The sequence below is a fragment of the Nicotiana tabacum genome, chromosome 20, assembly GCF_000715075.1.
Source record: "Nicotiana tabacum cultivar K326 chromosome 20, ASM71507v2, whole genome shotgun sequence".
Classification (NCBI taxonomy): Eukaryota; Viridiplantae; Streptophyta; class Magnoliopsida; order Solanales; family Solanaceae; genus Nicotiana; species Nicotiana tabacum.
The window spans coordinates 101057670-101077889 of NC_134099.1; positions in this window are offsets into that span (position 1 = coordinate 101057670).

Sequence of the window (20220 nt, forward strand, 5' to 3'; positions counted from 1 at the left end):
GGCACTCATGGAAAAGCACTGAAGTAGCTGGCAAAGGAAGCAAAGAAGTTGAGATAGACTCGAGCAACAAAGGAGTCTGTGAAGGAGTTGAGAGGCGAAGTGAAGAAAATGAATGCTGATCACTTGCCATTGGAGCTGTTATTGCATGACCCAGTTTCAGCAGCCCAGCCTGAGCCGGAGGAGAGGCCATGAAAGAGGAAGAGGGTGATTCCCCGAGCTGATGAATCAGTGATAGAGATGGAGAACCCACAGGGAGGTTCCTCTAGCCAGCCTCAGGCCTTAGAGCAGCCTCAGGTCCCAGTGCAGACACAGGATACCGGGATCCCATCATAGGTTCTCGAGCAATCACAGGACCCAGGTACCCAGGCTCATGACCCATGTAGACAGAGGGCCAATAGGGATTTTCTCTTTACTCTATATCTTTTATTGATATTATTTTTGTTAGTTAGCATTGAGGACAATGCTAGCTTTCATTTGAGGGGGTAACCCTATTTTGATGACATTGGGTTGTAAATATGATACAACTTTCTTTTTATAATGCTTTCTTTTTACTTTTGGCATGTATATAATTTTACTAGTTTACTGCACTTTTCGTACTTTGAAACCTTGGTATGTATATAAAGTCACTTTATGATGTATATATTCATTCCCCCTTATGTATATTCGTCTAAATCCCCTTTTGTACATATTCATTTTACTTTCCCCTTTTTCTTTCATAGCTTCTTACTTCATTTTCGTAGCTTCTTGTTTTGAGTTTTGCGTGCAATAAGCCTTTGGTTTTCTTAATTCCACAGTTCTTTCCAAATGCGGAATTTGTGTGAACCGGGTGGCTCTTCCCGATGATGGATGGCATGAAAACCTTCTTAAGGGTTTGAGTCTGTTTTCTTTTTGTTTTTAGTGTAAATAGTAGCTAGTGAGTAATGATACCTCAAGCAAAGCTTCACTTGGGCCTAACACATTTGCCTTTGATCTTATGGTCAAAAACAAATTATTGTGTATAGGATGGTGAAAGTTGTGACCTTCAGACTCTTGTGTTGGCCGATAATCATCAAGTGGTTTTTCAGGACCATTCGTGTTGCTCAAATCTTAGCTAAGGTTGTTGTGGGCCCCGACACTGTCTCGTTAGCAATCCTCTAGCTTGTGTGGTGAGAATTTGAATTGCAAGTACAAGTCCCGAGCCATTAGTCTGGAACTTGCCATGAATGATGTCTAGGCGAAATCCTAAGTGTAGATTGACTTGAAAAGTGATTATACGCTCTCCTTGATCCGAATGATATCTTGAAAACATCCATAGCCTACCAATGATAATATCCCTAGTCAACCCTTTTGAGCCTTAGCCCTTTTTATTTTAAAGACCATGATACAAGCCTTTACCCGTTCTAAAAAGACCATCTCTTGGCACTCTATCTTTCATTAGCTCAAGGCAAAAGCATAAGATTGGAGGGAGAGATGAGGAATGCAACTAAGTGGTAAAAGGTACAAAATGGAAAAAAGAAAAGTTAATGAAAAAGAAAGAAAATCAAAGTGGAGAAGTTCAGAGAGGTGCACTTTTGGAGCTTCAAGAAGTGCAGTCCGCGGAGGATTTCTCACGACCGCAATCCATTTTATGCAGTCTGCGGAGAGGGGATTCAAAGAGTTGGGAGTTTGGGAGATTAAAGCCAACGCGGTCCGCGGAGCATTTTGTGCGGACCATAGTGAAGCCACCGCGATCGCGGTGCATTTTATGCAGCCTGTGGTGGCCATATTCAGAGAATGAAAATTCCAGCCAAAAAGCCTCATTGCGATCCGCGGTGCATTTTATGCGGACCACAATAACTCCGTCAGGGTATTTTTGTCCAAAAAATTTGACCTACTATAAATACTTTCTTTTCATATTTTTAGGGTCTCTTTTGTAATTTGTTAGAGTCTAGAGCACGTGAACAGCGTTTTAGTTCCAGTTTGAGTAATTTTTAGCAAGATTAACGCTGAATCTTCATTATCTTAGTTTGTAATCAAATCATATGGGTTATTCTTCATCTATTTCTCTGTTTTCTTCCATTATTATGAGTAGCTAGACCCATTAGCTAGGGTTGTGGCTCAACCCTAGTGTGGGTATTTGATGGGTCTTTTGTTTTAAGGCTTAGATGTTTATGGGTAGTTGATATTTGGACATAGTTGTGTTTTCCATGTTGAATTAGTGGTTGCAAACACTAATTTGTGCTTATATGACTTGGGTTCTTCTTGAGAAAGAGAGTTTGAGTCTAGGAAAATTAGTCCAACAAGGAATTGGGGTGTAATCAAGAGATTTATAGCCCCAATTAAAGGGTTAAACCTAGAGATAGTAATACCTTACTTGAGCCTATATTGCTTGCACAATTTTGACACTCAATTGGTCTTGAGAAAGTCAATTAGGGCAAAGTCACTCAAACTAACGAGAGGTATAGAGTGAGTAATTCTGTGCATTGGCTATATCTCAATCCCCAACATAACATCTTTGCCTTAGTCTTTAGATCCCGTCAAGTATTCACCTAGGAGAAAGTTTCCCTAGTGCCTCTTTAATCATTTAAAAAACCTTACAGGCAATCATTCTTAGTTTAATTTTGTATCTCTTTAGTATAAAAGTAGAAGTAACAATCAAAAATATGATTGGAAGTGTAATTAAGAGCACTGCACATTTCTAGCTAAGATAGGAATCAAATTTCCAATTCTAGCTCCATGTGGATTCGATCCCGACCATCTCGGGTAAAAGCTGCTTTACCGCTCTTGCCACTTTGTAGTGGTGTAGGGTTGGCTTCGATCACTTTTTAGCACCGTTGCCGGGGAAGCTAACGGTTTTGGCTATCTATCTAAATAGTTTTGTGTATTGTTTTTCTTTCCTTCTGTGTTACTAATTTCTATGTGTCGCCAACTCAGGTACAAAATGGCGGCAAACATCAACAACGCACCTCTTGGAGATGTTCCGTCGGGGGAGGAGGTAGATGAAAATATTGATGATGAGGTTCCTATAGTACCTCAAGGACAAAGGAGAGGCTGCCAGACCAATGATAATGTTCCAGACCCTCCCTTGCCACCTCCAAGAGTGGCTCCTCGAGTGTTTCCCAACCAAGGATATGCTAGTGCAATTGTCCCACACCGGATTCGGGTAGGCAATTTTCAAATTACAAATGTGATGCTGACTTTATTGGAGCAACGGGTATTTTACGGGTACTCCCCATCAGAATGCTTACAAACATCTCAAGGGTTTTGAGGACACCTATTGGGGGAGAAAGCAAACCAATGTGTCCGAGGATGCACTTCGGTTGAGATTATTCCCTTTCTCACTTAGAGGGAAGGCTTTGGAATTGCTTGAAAGACTTCCCAACCATTCCATCACTACTTGGGATGAGTTGGCAGATAAATTCATTGCAAAGTTTTTCTCGCCGGGACATATGGCAACATTGAGGTATGAGATCTTAGCTTTCAAGCAGGAGCCCAACGAACCATTACATGAGATAAGGGAGAGATACCGAACTATGGTAAAGGAATGTCCCAACAATAATATGACTGAGGCAATGATACAACAAACATTCTACAGGGGCATCAACACAACAAATCAGTGCATAGTGAACCAACTTGCCGGGGGTAGTTTCATGAAGCTGACTTATGATGAGTCTTGTCACATTCTTGATGAGATGGCTGACACGTGCTCCGCTTGGAAAAGTAGAGCCAATGTACCACAGTGTAACCCCACAGTCACTCACTTGCACAAAGAGCTCCATGATCATGGGCAGGCAATAGAAGAGCTAACAACAACAATGAACTAGCTAGCAAAGGCACAGTTACAGTAGGTTCAAAATCCACGACAGGTAAATGCTATGGAGGGTGTCAACATATTAGTGAACAAAAGAAGACAAAGAGGTCAACAAAACCATGGGAGTTCGGATCAATATGACAATGATAGTGGTCGATTCCAAGATGATGGTTATGATGAGTAGAATGAAGAAGTGCAATATGTGAACAATTATCAGGGTCAAAGGGGAAATTCTTCCAACCAACAACAATGGAGACCCCAAGGCAATTGGGGGAATCAACAACAATGGAATAGTAATTGGGCGAACAACAACTAAAATGCAAATTGGGGAATTAGAACAATAATCAGAACAATCAGGGTAATTGGAATGACAACAACAACAACAACTGGGGAGGAAACAACAATCAGGGCGGTTGGAATAATGGCAACCAAGGAAATTGGGGGCAAGGCTTTCAAAGGCCCTCAATGTACCAACAACCGAACAATCATCCCCCATTTCTATCCCAAGGTCCTAGTTCATCCAATAATGAAATAGGGAGAATTGAAACGATTTTTGAGCATATGATGAAAAAGAATGCTGACTCCGATGCCTAGTTGGCATCCCACAATACTCCAATCAGAAACTTGGAAGTTCAATTAGGCCAAATCTCACAGTCTTTGAATACTCGCCCAAAGGGGGCTCTACCTAGTGATACGGTAGTAAACCCGAAGGGTGGGAAAAATTATGGGCATGTAATGGTGGTAACTACAAGAAATGGACGAGGCGGTAATGTGAATGTCTCTAAACAAAAAGAAATTTTGAGTGATGAAGTTGAGTTACAAGAGGATGAGATCTCTTTGGTGGTTGAGAATGTGATTGATGAGAACATGAAGAGGAAGTGAGGATTGATATTCATGATGCCGAGGTGGAAACTCAGAATGATGTGAACCCATCTAGGGAACACATAATAGACATGCCGAAAAAGATTGTGCCTAAAGCCAAGGCTACTTTGCCAAGGGCACCTCCACCTTATCCTCAAAGGCTCGCGAAGCATAAAAATGAGAACCAGTTTAAGAAGTTTATTGACATGATGAAGAGCTTGTCCATCAATGTGCCTTTAGTCTCTAAAGCAAATGCCACGTTATGCAAAATTCATGAAAGATTTGGTGACTAAGAAAAGATCCATGGACTATGAGACTATCAATATGACCCACCAAGTTAGTACAATAGTACACTCAATGGCTCCGATGCTAGAAGATCCCGGTGCTTTCACCATTCCTTGCACCATTGGTAGTGTAGACTTTGCAAAAGCTCTATGTGATTTGGGGGAAAGTATCAACTTGATGCCCTACTCAGTTTTCAAGAGTTTGGGCACTGGGAAACCGAGGCCGACCTCCATGAGATTGCAAATGGCGGATAGAACAATGAAAAGACCTTTGGGTATAACTGATGATGTTCTTGTCCGAGTGGACAAATTTATCTTGCAGGCTGATTTTGTGATCTTGGATTGTGAGGTAGATTATGAGTTTCCGTTCATATTGGGAAGACCTTTCCTTGCTACTAGGAAGGCCTTAGTTGATGTGGAAGCAGAGGAACTCACCTTCCGGGTGGGTGATGAGAAATTGGTCTTTCATGTGTGCAAGTCAATGAAGCAACCCAACAGTTCTGAAGTGTGCTCTTTTGTAGATCTTGTCACGGCTGATAGTTGATGATACTAGTGCAATGATCAATGTGGAGGACCCTCTTTAGGAGATACTATTGAATCTTAATGTAAATGAGGATGGAGGCCGAGTGGAGTGTGTTAATTCGTTACATGGAATAGGTTCTTACTCTTTTGAGCCTTGGAAACTCTCTTTGGATCTTGAGAATAGGAAGACTCCACCAACAAAACCCTTAATCGAGGAACCTCCAGTGTTTGAGTTGAAGCCATTGCCTCCACACCTCAGGTATGAATTCTTAGGCTCTAGTTCAACTTTTCCAGTTATTCTTTCCTCTTGTCTTACTAACATGCAGGTAGATGCCACATTGGCGGTGCTCCAAAAGCGGAAGAAGGCAATTGGATGGACCTTAGCTAATATTCGGGAAATGAGCCCCACCTTTTGAATGCACAAGATTATTCTTGAAGATGATGCAAAGCCCTCCTTGGAACTTCAGAGGTGGTTGAACGAGGCAATGTAAGAAGTTGTGAAAAAGGAGGTGATCAAGTGGTTGGATGTCGGGGTTGTTTACCCCTTCTCGGATAGCTATTGGACTTCGCCGGTGCAATGTGTGCTGATGAAGGGTGTTATGATCATGGTTACCAATACACAAAATGAGTTGATTCCTACCAGGACTGTCACCAGGTGGAGGGTGTGCATGGACTACCGCAAGTTGAATAAAGTGACCCGCAAGGATCACTTTCCATTGCCTTTCCTTAATCGGATGCTAGATAGACTTGTTGGGCGTGCCTTCTACTATTTCTTGGATGGGTATTCTGGGTACAACCAAATATTGATTGCTACAGAATATCAGGACAAGACCACCTTCACTTATCCATATGGTACCTTTGACTTTTCTAGGTTGCCATTTGGGTTGTGTAATGCACCGGCTGCATTTCAGCTCTGTATGATGGCCATTTTTACCAATATGGTGGAGGACATTTTGGAGGTGTTTATGGATGACTTTAGTGTTGTGGGTGACTCATTTGATGAATGTTTGCAAAATCTTGATAGAGTGTTGGCCCGTTGTGAAGAAACTAATCTTGTGCTTAATTGGGAGAAATGCAACTTCATGGTTCAGGAGGGCATAGTCCTTGGCCATAAAATTTGAAAGCAAGGTATAGAGGTGGACAAAGCAAAAATTGAAGCGATTTCAAGGCTCCTCTGACTTCGGTCAAGGGAGTTAGAAGTTTTCTTGGGCATGCGGGGATCTACCAGAGATTCATCAAGGACTTTTCGAAGGTAGTGAATCCTTTGTGCAAGTTATTGGAAAAAGATGCCAAGTTCGTGTTCAATGAGGGATGTATGCAAGCCTTTGAACTTCTTAAGCATAAGTTGACAACCACTCATATTATTACCGCACCCAATTGGAGCTTGCCTTTTGAGCTTATGTGTGACGCGAGTGATGTTACGGTTGGGGAAATTTTGGGTAAGAGTGAACAAAATGTTTCATCCGCTGTACTACGCGAGCAAGACAATGAATGATGCTCTAGTGAACTACATGGTGACTGAGAAAGAGCTTTTGGCTATTGTGTTCGCAATGGAGAAAGTTTGGCTGTATCTCATGGGTGCCAAGGTCATAGTTCATACCGATCATGTCGCACTCCAATACCTGATGACGAAGAAGGACTCCAAAGCTAGGCTGATACGATGGGTCTTGTTACTTCAAGAGTTTGATTTGGAGATTATGGACCGGAAGGGTAGTAAAAACCAAGTGGCGGACCACTTGTCCCGCTTGGAGGAGGAGGGGAGGCCTCGTGATGGCCTAGAGATCAATGATTTATTTCTCGATGAGCAACTCCTTTCTATGTCGGTGAATTGTATGCCATGGTTTGCGGACGTTGCTAATTTCCTTATGAATGGTATAATCCCGTGTGAGCTCTCTTCTAACCCAAGGAAGAAGCTCAAACGGGATAGTTTGGACTTCTATTGGGATGAGCCGTACTTGTTCAAGATCTGCACGGATGGTGTGATCCAAAGGTGTTTCCCGGAGGAGGAGTGATTGAGTATCTTAGAGGCGTGTCATTCCTCTCCCTATGGTGGTCATCACTATGGGGCGAGGACAGCTTTGAAAATTCTTAGTTGTGGGTTTTTCTGGCCAACTTTATACAAAGATGCAAGTGAACTTGTGAAGAGATGCGACGAATGTCAAAGAGCGGGGGGAATTTCAAAGAAAGATGAGATGCCTCTTAATACCATTCTTGAAGTTGATATTTTTGATATGTGGGACATTGATTTTATGGGCCCATTTGTTAGCTCGTGTGGGAACACATACATTCTAGTGGATGTTGACTATGTTTCAAAGTGGGTTGAACCGGTGGATTTGCCCAACAATGAGGCCCGGAGTGTTGTTGCATTTCCCAAGAAGAACATTTTTACTAGGTTTGGCACTCCTCGAGCAATCATAAATGATGGGGGTCTCATTTTTGTAAAAGAGCTTTTGATACTTTGCTTTCAAGATATGGTGTCAATCACAAAGTTTCTACTCCTTATCATTATCAGGCGAGTGGCCAAGTTGAAGTCTCAAACAGGGAAATCAAGAGTATATTGTCAAAGATGGTCAATGCAAATAGGACCGATCGGTCAAAGAAATTAGATGATGCTTTATGGGCTTATAAGACTGCTTATAAAACTCCGATTGGTATGTCTCCATACCGGTTGGTGTTTGGGAAAGCTTTCCATCTACCGGTTGAGTTAGAGCACAAGGCCATGTGGGCTTTGAGGAAGCTGAATCTTGAATGGGATGTGGCAGCAAATCTTCGTGTGGAGCAACTTAATAAACTTGATGAATCCAGATTTCATGCCTACTCCAGTTCGTCCTTGTATAAGGACAAGATGAAGTACCTTCATGATAAGTATGCTCGTGGCATGGAGTTCAAAATGGGTGATTTGGTTCTCTTGATCAATTCTCGGTTACGTTTGTTTCCGGTAAAGCTTAAGTCGAAATGGAGTGGACCTTTTGAAATGGTGTTTGTGACTCTATTTGGTGCACTTGACTTAAAAAACAAAAATGGGGAGTTCTTCAGAGTTAGTGGGCACAGATTCAAGCACTACCTTGGCAAGATTGATGACAGCCACATGGTGACACTGGTCTATCTAAAGTGATTTGATGGTAACCTACATCATGTCGCGACGTTAAATTAGGCGCTTCTTGTGAGGCAACCCATGTGTCTTTCTTTTTGTTTTTGTTTGATTTTCTCTTTTAGTGCAGGATTTGCTTTTGGTCTAACTGGTTGTGAGATGTGTGTAGGATTGATTTGATGTAGTGCAGGACTAAACTGGAAAAATGATTCACTCTTTGAAGTTTGGACTGCTGCCGCAATGCATTTTTTGCGGCCGCAATGGCCTTGTTGCGGGGGCAAAATTTCATTGCGATCCGCAGTGTTGATTGGTAAAAGTGGGGGTTCTTTGAAGATGTCACCGCAGCCGCATTGCATTTCTTGCGATCCGCGGAGCCCTACTGTGGCTGCAGTGCATTTCTTGGGGTCCGCAGTGACTGCCTCCACAGTGCTTCATAATTTTGAGGACCGCAGATCGCGGTGCATTTCTTGTAGTCCGCGACGGGTAGGTATAGTGGGTCCCAAGTCTTTTTTCTATAAATAGGACCTCAGGCCCTCATTTACCCTTTTCGCTCATTTTTTATCTTAATAGTAAAAAGTAGTGTTTATCTCTCCCCTAACTGCATGAATTCGATCTCTGATTCACATTCATTTGCGTTGCATCTCATTACTGGTACTTTTAATCTCTCCCTAGTCTTTAATTGTGTTTTATTTTCTTTTAATTCGTAGTTCTATGTCTTCTTATTAACTTTTTGTTTCATTTTGTTTACTTAGGGTTACATAATGTTGTTAGATTAGGGTTAATTAGTTAAACAAGGTGATTAACTACCTAGTGGGTTGCTAAAATGTGAATAAGGCTAAAAAGATATGAAAATTTGAAACCCTAGGTTAGTATTGCTGAGTCTTGCTTACCGCGACCGCAATGATTTTTCTGCGGTCCGCGGTGTCTCTTTGCGGTCCGCAATGCTATTTTATGCGGACTGAGGTGGTAAAACTTCAGAAAGGTAAGGTTTGAGGACCGTGACTGCGGTGGAGTTTCTTCGGTCCGCGGTGCCTTACCGTGACCGTAGATCATTTCTTGCGGTCTGCGGTGCCCCAAATCAGAGAGTGGGTATTTTGACCCCCACCTCAATGCGGACTGCAGTGCCATTTTGTGATGTCCGCAGTGGTACCTTTGCGGGTGCATTGCATTTCATGCGATCTACATTCTGCTGTCTACAATTATTTTCTTCACTGATTCTTCTGATATTGTGACACTAACAAGCTTCAACTGAATTCCACTTGTAGAAAAAGGTTAAATTACGAGGCGGTGGTTGAAAACAAAAGGGAAAAGGAGAGTCCTCCCAGGGTAGGTGACAAGCTATGATTAGATTGATCCCCCAAGTTTGGTAGGCAATTAAGGATACCAGAAAATCAATAAAAGCTGCGGATAGAGCTGTTTCCCAGTCGGGAAGTGAGTATTTGCCCTCCCAGGATGCATCCAACTTCGAATTGATGCCAGAGTATGTTCCTGACTGGCCGGAGAGGCACAGATTGAGAGATACACCTCCAGACACTCCTACTTCTCAAGCTTCAGTCCCAATTTCTTTTGAGTCATCTGAGGGCTCAGTTGAGGGTAGTGACAATGCAGCATCTACTTCTCCTACTGGTTCATTACCTGGAGAGGATCCTGCCAACGATAAGGTTTCGGATGAAGAGGGAAGGGGTGTGCCACAACCCGGGGATACGGAGAGAACTAGAAACCCTGAGGTGTGGAAAAGGAGATTTGTCAGTGATATTGCTTACCACAAATTCTGAGAGTGGTTGCCCAAGAGGAAGTTGATAATTGAATGGAGATTCATTGACAAAGATCTTCTGCCTCACAATCCTAATGTGCAGAGGCAATTCAGGGAGAGACCGGGCTGGGATTACTTTATAGGCAATGTTGAGGAGGCAAATGAGCACCTAGTCAAGGAGTTCTACACTAATGTTGCCCACATCAAAAAGGGCACGAAAGTGACTACGGTGCAGAACTTGACAGTGAAGTTTGATGGCAAGACAATAAATGACTACCTGGGCTTTCCGGATAAGGATGAAACATTATACTTAAAAAAGGTAGCATTGGGTGAGGATGCCTGTCCATGGGTAGCAGAATACTTGGCACTCCCAAGTACCACCCCAGCATGGTTGACAGCGGGAGTCCAAATTTTGAGGAGAACCCTAAACTTCGAAGAAAAAGTGTGGGAGACCTTTGTTTGTAGTAGGCTAGACCCCACCACACATGAGAACTCTCTTCCTTTCTCCCGGGCTATATTGGTGGCTTCTATCATGGCGGGGTACCCGATCAACATCGGGCATGTTATGTCTAGGGTGATTACAAGGGTGGTGAATGAAGGTGATAGATCCTACCCCTTCCCAAACTTCCTAACCATGTACTTTGAGGATCAAAATGTGGAGAAAAGGAAATTTAATGTGAAGGTTAAACCCAAGGCACCTTTCTCCTGGTACAGTCTCAAGGGGGATGACAACCCCAAAGATCCTAAAGGCAAAGCCACTGCTTTTACGCCAGTCTGAAGAGCCAGTAGTAGTAGTAGCTTCTTCTCAGCCTCCCTCAACTACACCAGACATTGCCCCGGGACCCTCTACTTCCACAGTTCAAAATATTCCCTCGTCCACAGCCTACCCTTCGAGTGCCCACCATTTAAGCCAAACCCTTACCAGTATCAACAACTAGATGTAGACAGCTACTTCTAAGCTGTCTGTACTTTCTAGTTTGGTGGCAGCCCAGTCCATACCTCCACAACCACAGATTCTAGACTCAGTGCAGGAGACTCTTAAGGATCTTCTGGACAACCAGAAGAAGCTCCTGGAGAACAAAAAGCTAATATTGGATGTTGTGGGCACTCATGAAAAAGCACTGAAGGAGCTGGCAATTGAAGCAAAGAAGTTGAGAAAGACTTGAGCATCAAAGGAGTCTATGAAGAAGTTGAGAGGCGAAGTGGAGATAATGAAGGCTGATCACTTGCCATTGGAGCTTTTATTACATGACCCAGTTCCAGCAGCCCAGCCTGAGCCTGAGCAGGAGATGGAGAGACCAGGAAAGAGGAAGAGGATGATTCCCCGAGTTGATGATGCAGTGATAGAGCTGGAGGACCCGTAGGGAGGTTCTTCTAGCCAGCCTCAGGCCCTAGAGCATCCACAGGTCCCAGTGCAGACACAGGATACCGGGATCCCATCATAGGTTCCCGAGCAGTCACAGGACCCAGGGACCTAGGCTCATGATCCCATGCAGACAAAGGGCCAATAGGGAGTTTCTGTTTACTCTCTATATTTTATTGATCTTATTTTGGTTAGTTAGCATTGAGGACAATGCTAGCTTTCATTTGAGGGGGTAGCCCTATTTTGATGACATTGGGTTGTAAATATGATACTACTTTCTTTTTATTATGCTTTCTTTTTACTTTTGGCATGTATATAATTTTACTAGTTTACTGCACTTTTCGTACTTTGAAACCTTGGTATGTATATAAAATCACTTTATGATGTATATATTCATTCCCTCTTATGTATATTCATCTAAATCCCCTTTTGTACATATTTATTTTACTTTCTGCATTTTCTTTCATAGCTTCTTACTTCATTTTCGCAGCTTCTTGTTTTGAATTTTGCGTGCAATAACCCTTTGGTTTTCTTAATGTCACGATTCTTTCTAAAGGTGGTATTTGTGTGAACCAGGTGGCTCTTCCCGATGATGGATGGCATGACAACCTTCTTAAGAGTTTGAGTCTTTTTTCTTTTTATTTTTGGTGTAAATAGTAGCTAGTGAGTAATGGTACCTCAAGAAAAGATTCACTTGGGCCTAACACATTTGCCTTTGATCTTATGGTCAAAAACAAATTATTGTGTATAGGATGGTGAAAGTTGTGACCTTGAGACTCTTCTGTTGGCCGATAATCATCAAGTGGTTTTTCGGGACCATTCGTGTTGCTCAAATCTTAGCTAAGTTTGTTGTGGGCCCCCGACTATGTCTCATTAGCAATCTTATAGCTTGTGTGGTGAGAATTTGAATTGCAAGTCCAAGTCCTGAGCCATTAGTCTAGAAATTGCCCTGAATGTTTGTCTAAAAATCCTAAGTGTAGCTTGACTTGAGAAGTGATTATAGGCTCTCCTAGATCCGAATGATATCTTGAAAACATCCATAGTCTACCAATGATAATATCCCTAGTCAACCCTTTTGAGCCTTAGCCCTTTTTATTTCAAAGACCATGATACAAGCCTTTACCTGTTCTAAAAAGACCCTCTCTTGGCACGCTATCTTTCCTTAGCACAAGGCAAGAGCATAAGTTTGGGTGGAGAGACGAGGAATGCAACAAAGTGGTAAAAGGTACAAAATGAAGAAAAGGAAAGGCAATGAAAAAGAAATAAAATCAAAAAAAGTCAAAAAGAATGAACAATGTAGAAGAAATGAAGGGATTCAATAAAAGTAAAGAGATGAAAGGTGTGGAAAGTTTAGAAAGGAGAAGAAGGTTTGAAGTGAACAAAAAAGAGTGACAATGTATCTCTCTAACCCCTAAGAAAAAAGTAAATGACTCAAAAGTTCAAGATAATATGTGCCAAAATGAAGAAATGAAGTACTTAAGGGAAGATGGAACCTACTTAGACCAAATATTTCCTACCCTGAACCAAAAGCCTTCACTATATCTCCACAAAAGCCCTATATGGTCTTGAGTTGAATAAAGCTTACATTAGTGGTGACTCACATAAGGAGCAAGCTTATGGTACTTAGAGCCGGACTTATGACCTTTCTTTGAGAAGGATAAGTGTATTTTCCACAATCCTCATTCTGAGTGCTTCAATCTAAAAGTGAGGTTTGCTTAAAGGAGAGTGAGGATATTAGTTTGGGTTCCACAATGACCAAAGTGGTAGAAAGAGTTTCCTTGATGAGTTTAGTCAACTCTTGATGCTCTTGTGTCGCACTAAAACCATGGTGCTTAAAAGGTTGATTGTTGTTAATGATTCATTTGATTTGAGGGAAATTGTTAGTCCCAATTGATGCTAGATGAGGTCATTTTTGGTCATCTGTTTCTTGGTTTTACTCTTAAGGAGGTAGGACTTATTTTGTTTGTTTGAGGACAAGAAAAAGCTTAAGTTTGGGGGAGTTGATAACTAAGGACTCTAGTTCATTTTACACTCTTTTTTTACTTGAGTTTTGATTAAAAATGTATACAAATAGTCCCAAAGGCTTACATGTTGTAATTTTTGCAGGGTTTGGTCAAAAAAGTGACAAGTAATCAAAACCAGTTCAAAAGGAGTGAAACATGCACAAGTACCAAGAACAAGTCAAGGCACTGCTGCAACATAAAATCAACTGCAGCCGCAACAGACCCACCACGGCCGTAGACCTTTTAGTGCGGTCCGCGATGGAGGAGTTCAGAGAGGTGCACTTTTGGAGCTTCAAGAAGTGCGGTTCGTGGAGAATTTCTCGCTGCCGCAATCCATTTTATGCGATCCGCGGAGATGGGATTCAGAGAGTTGGGAGTTTGGGCGATTGAAGTCAGCACGGTCCGCAGAGCATTTTGTATGTACCGTAGTGAAGCACCGCGGCCGTGGTGCATTTTATGCAGCCCGCGGTGGCCATATTCAGAGAATGACAATTCAAGCCAAAAAGCCTCATTGCGGTCCGCAATGCATTTTATGCGGACCGCAATACCTCCATTAGGGGTATTTTTGTCCAGAAAATTTGGCCTAGTATAAATACTTTCTTTTCACATTTTTAGGGTATCTTTTGTAATATGTTATCCAGAGCACGTGAACGGCGTTTTAGTTTCATTTTGAGTAATTTGTAGCTAGATTAACACTGAATCTTCATTATCTTAGTTTGTAATCAAATCATATGGGTTATTCTTCATTTATTTCTCTGTTTTCTTCCATTATTATAAGTAGCTAGACCCATTAGCTAGGGTTGTGGCTCAACCCTAGTGTGGGTATTTGATGGGTCTTTTTTTTACGGCTTAGATGTTTATGGGTAGTTGATATTTGGACAGATTTGGGTTTTCCATGTTGAATTAGTGGTTTCAAACACTAATTTGTGCCTATTTGACTAGGGTTCTTCTTAAGAAAGAGAGCTTGAGTCTAGAAAAATCAGTCCAACAAGGAATTAAGGTGTAATCAAGAGATTGATAGCCCCAATTAATGGGTTAAACCTAGAGATAGTAATACCCAACTTGAGCCTATATTACTTGCACAATTTTGATACCCAATTGGTCTTGAGAAAGTCAATTAGGGCAAAGTCACTCAAACTACCGAGAGGTATAGAGTGAGTAATTCCATGCATTGGCTATATCGCAATCCCCAACATAATCTTTGCCTTAGGCTTTAGATCTTGTCAAGTATTCACCTAGGAGAAAGTCACTTCCCTAGTGCCTCTTTAATCATTTAAAAAACCTTACAAGTAATCATTCTTAGTTTAATTTAGTATAAAAGTAGAAGTAACAAACAACAAAATTATGATTGGAAGTGTATTTAAGAGCACTATGCATTTCTAGCTTAGATAGGAATCGAATTCCCAATTCAATCTCCCTGTAGATTCGATCCTGACCATCTCGGGTAAAAGCTGTTTCGATCGCTCTTGCCACTTTTTATTGGTGTAGGGTTGGCTTCGATCAACTGTAGGGAAACTGATCAGAATACTGCTTATGAGAACCACAACCACCTGGCGCACCATGAGAAGCATGAAGTGCTGAATTAAACTGTCTTGAAGGATGGCCCCAACAAAAAGAATCTTTGCCTCTAGACGAAGCACCACTGAATCTGCCCGAGTGACAAGGCCTCTTGTCAGACCCCTGACCACTCCTATGTGATAGTACCATCTCAACTCTCCTGGCCACATTGGCCGCATCCTGAAAAGAAATCTCACTCCCTGTCTCCTTAGCTATCTACAATCGAATAGGCTGAACGAGTCCCTCAATGAACCTCCTCACTCCCTCTCTCTCTCTCAGTGGGAAGTATAAGATGATCATGACTGGCCAAGTTAATAAATCTGGTCTCGTACTAAGTAATGGTCATAGAACCTTAATGGAGACGCTCAAACTGCCTCCAATAGTTCTCCCTCGGAGTGATAGGAAGAAACTTCTCCAAAAATAGCTGAGAGAACTGATACCAAGTCAAGGCCAGTGACTCAGCTGGTCTATCCAAACAATAATCTCTCCACCAAGTCTTGGCGGATCCTGACAAACGAAAAGCAGCAAAGTTGACCCCATTGGTCTCCACTATCCCCATGTTCCGTAGAACCTCATGACAGTTGTCCAAATAATCCTGGGGATCCTTAGAATATGTACCACCAAAAGTAGTAGTGAAAAGCTTGGTAAACCTGTCCAACCTCCACAACGCATCAACAAACATAGCTTTCCCCTTTCCGGTCTGTACCACAACAACAGGCTAAACTACCCTAACTGGCTGAGCTGCTGGAGTCTAAAACTAGGGAGCCATCTGCTCCGGAGTGCAAGTAGTAGGAGTCTGAGCTCCTCCTCTAACCTAAGAGACGGCTGGTGCTATTGGAAGCAAGCCTGCCTGGGTGACACTCTCCATAAGGCCCACTAGACGAACCAGAGCATCCTGAAGTACCGGGGTGGCAATGAACCCCTCTAATACCTGAGCTGGCCCTGCTAGAATGGTCTGGGCTGGAACCTCATCGTCAAACTCAATCTGAGGCTCTGCCGCTAGTGCTGCTGCTTGAGATCTGGGCTGAGCTTTACCTCTGCCTCGGGCCCTAGCACGGCCTCGACCTCTGCCCCTCACAGGAGCTGCTGCCGGGGGCTCGGGCTACTGGTCAGCTGATGAAGTGATACGTGTTCTCAGCATCTGCGAAAGAACAGAGTAAAAGTCCAATTAGCATTGAGAGATCAAGTCGCACGACAAGAAAGAATAGATGTGAAGTTTTTCCTAACTCTGTAGCCTCTAGGGATAAATACAGAAATCTCCGTAACGATCCCTCAGACTCTACTAACTTGTCCGTGAATTGTGAGACCTAAGCAACCTAGAGCTCTGATACCAACTTGTCACGACCCGGATTTCCCACACTCGGGAGTTGTGATGGCCCCTACTCGTGAAAGCTAGGCAAGCCGAGTATTATAGATTCATTAGCCCTTTTACTTAGCCTTTTTAACAATTCAATATAACAGGTGATCAACAGCGGAATAATTATAATAAACAGAAATGCGTAAGACAAAAACTAATAGTTTAACCATATACTAGTACAGAATTCAACATACAACTCTACCTAGAATTTTGTGTCACAATGTCACAGACTATCTACGAATACTACAAACAGTGGTCTATAGGAAAATAATACAAACCTGATTCTGAAATACATAAGAAATGGAATGAAAAGATAGAAGGGGACGCCAAGGCCTGTGGATGCCTGCAGGACTACGTCGGGACTCCTGATGGACTGAAGGCAGCAACTTTACTGTTGTCCAAAAGCACCAGCACCGGGATCTGCATACAGTGCAGAGTGTAGTATCAGCACAACCGACCCCATGTGCTAGTAAGTTTCGAACCTAACCTCGGCGAAGTAGTGACGAGGCTAGGACAAGACTACCAAATAAACATGTGCACTTATATCATATACAGCAAGTAGTAATGACAGAAACTAGCAGTTAAAGATGGAAAGGGGAAATATGCTCGGGGGAATATTAGGTACGAATAGAAATTCAGTAAAGAAGCACAAGGAGCATCAAAATTCAACTATAAGCAAGAATAACGAAAACAATCACAAGTGCACGACATCACCCTTCGCGCTTTTACTCTCATTTTCACCATAAGAATCAATATAATCGGTACGGCATCACCCTTCGTGCTTTTACCTCACATAATCATGGCACGACATTATCCTTCATGCATTATCACTCATATCATGTCGCGTCATCACCCTTCATGCTTTTATATTTACAATATCGGCACGATATCACCCTTTGTGCATTTACACTCATCCTTACCCAAGCAACAATCACAAAGCAATTCGGGCAAGGGAATCAATAAAATCACAATAGAATCCCGACAAGGGAACAATGGTATATCAATAATATCCCAGCAAGGGAAAGAATATCATGAGCAATAACATCCCGGCAAGGGAAATAATATCAAAAGCAATAACATCCCAGCAAGAGAGACAATATCATAAACCTCTTCTCTTTTCCACAACTAAATTCTCAACTTGAGACAATGTTCTACAATGTTTAATTACCAAGAATACTTCCACAAGCCTTGTTCAACATTAGAAATCATCATCACCACACATATATGTCGTACTCAACAATTAACACATAGCAAATAAGACACAACTCCTAATCCCTCAAGTGAAGGTTACACCAAACACTTACCTCAATGCCACGAATACAATCAAGCCTCAACTACCGATTTACCCCTCAATTCCACCACCAATTCGCTTGTATCTAGCCATAATTTACTTAACGATATCAATAAATGCTAAATGAATCAATTCTAATGCATGAAAATTGGTTTTCCAATGATTTCCCTAAAAAGTCAAAAATCTACCCCAAGCCCACATGGTCAAAACCCGAGGTTCGAACCAAAACCCGATTACACATTTAACCACGAACTCAAATATGTAATTTACTTTGAAATCGGACCTCAAATCGAGGTCCAAATTCCTAAAAATTGAAATTCCTAAGTTATACCTAATATCACCCAATTTCCCGATAAAAACCCTTGATTTTGAATTGAAATCATCTGAAAAGATGTTATGGATTGAAGAAAATGAGTTGGAAATGACTTACTAATGATTTGGAGAAGTTGATGTCTTTGAAATATCGCCTAAGATGTTTTTAGTGTTTGAAGAGTTGTAAAAATGAATAAAATCCCATCAAAATCTCAATTAACTGGTCTTAGATGTCGCAATTGCGACAAGGGTTCGCAATTGTGAACCCCTTTAGAACCTGCTATCTTCGCATTTGTGAAGAATTAGTCGCATTTGCGACTCAGCCCTTTTTGCATTTGTGATAAAAGGGTCGCATTTGAGATCAAGGCCTGCCCAGACTTGGTTTGCATTGCGAAGCCTGGGTCACAATTACCAATCCTGAGAACTTCGCAATTGCGAAGCCTTGTCTCGCAATTGCGAGATCAGAGGCCTGGGCAAAAATACCAGATATCAGCAATCTTTCCTAAGTCCAATTTCACTCTGTTGCCTATCCTAAACTCACCCGAGCCCTCGGGCTCCAAACTAAACATGCGCGCAAAGTCCAACAATACGGACTTGATTATACGATCAAATCATCAAAATAACATCAACAACTATAAATTAAGCCTCAAATTCATGAAATCACTCAAGAACATTGAAATTACTATTTTCTCAACTATACGTCCGATTTATACTAAATCAATTTCGATCTTTACCAAATTTCACAGATTCAACTTAATTATTATTTTAAACTTGTACTGGGCTCCGGATCCAAGATACAGGCCCGATACCATCAAGAAATTACATAAATTCTCTTCTAAAAGCCTTTATATTTTCCAGCAAATAATTTTCTTAAAAAATTCATTTCTCGGGTTTGGTACCTCGGAATTCTATTCCGGGCATATGCTCAAGTCCCAAATTTTACTACGGACCCTACGAGACCGTCGTATCATGGATTCGGGTCTGTTTACCAAGAATGTTTACCAAAGTCAACTTTAATCAATTTTAAAAGTCAATTTCCTTATTTTACTTAGTTTTCACATAAAAGCTTTCCGGAAATGCGCTCGGATTGTGCATGCAAATCGAAGTGAGACAAAAAGAGATATTTAAGGCCTTGGAACACAAACTTTCAAAACAAGTGATGACCTTTTGGGTCATCACACTTTGTTCTGATTAGCCGCCTTGGGCTGGCAAAGAATTGTTTGACCTTCTAATCAAACCTCAACCACAGAACCCTGAATGACCCGAGTGTCTCAGACTCATCCTGTTGTTTTACATTTCTGTCTTTCCGATTTGAACCTCTATATTTCCTTAAGATTCACGAAACCACTTGAGCACTTGAACTCCCACTAACACCTTATTTCTCATTTTGAATTATGCTATTTTCGGTATGTTTTGGCCGTACTTTTCTCTGTGTAATTGAAAGTTGGTAATAAGCTTTAAAATCCTTTCTTGTTTGCTTAATAAGGCTAACATTGAAAAGACTCAGAGAAGTAGACCCAAAAGAAAAACGAAGCAAAGTGGCTTCGAGAAACAAAGACAAGGAGGAAATTTTAGACAAAGATGACTACTTGAGGAAGAGTGGAAAAGAGACTTAACGGAGTGAAGCAGCTGCCTCCAATGATCATGACATGCATTTTGGATTAATCAGCCCAGACCGTTCACCTAATCATATTTCATTTTGTGCCCCGTCTTCATACTTTGAAAACCAGGATTTTCCATAATCTAATCTCGCTGCAAAGTCACGAGCCTTATTCGGCTTGTAGTGCCCTAACGGGTTTTCGCCAACAAACCTCTATCATTTGTTTATCTCTCGACTCACTGTCGCCTTACGGTGCCTGCGAGGGTTTCCACCGATAAGACTCTCTTATTTTAGCTTTCTCTCAACTTTCCGTTGCCTTACGGTACCCGTGAAGGTTTTCACCAATAAGCCTCTCTCATTTTCATTTTTCCTTGTGCTCCTAAACAAAAGTGTTACCCATGATGTTAATCATACCTCTAGCTTGCTTGACTTAGCATATTTCAAAGATTGATTGGAA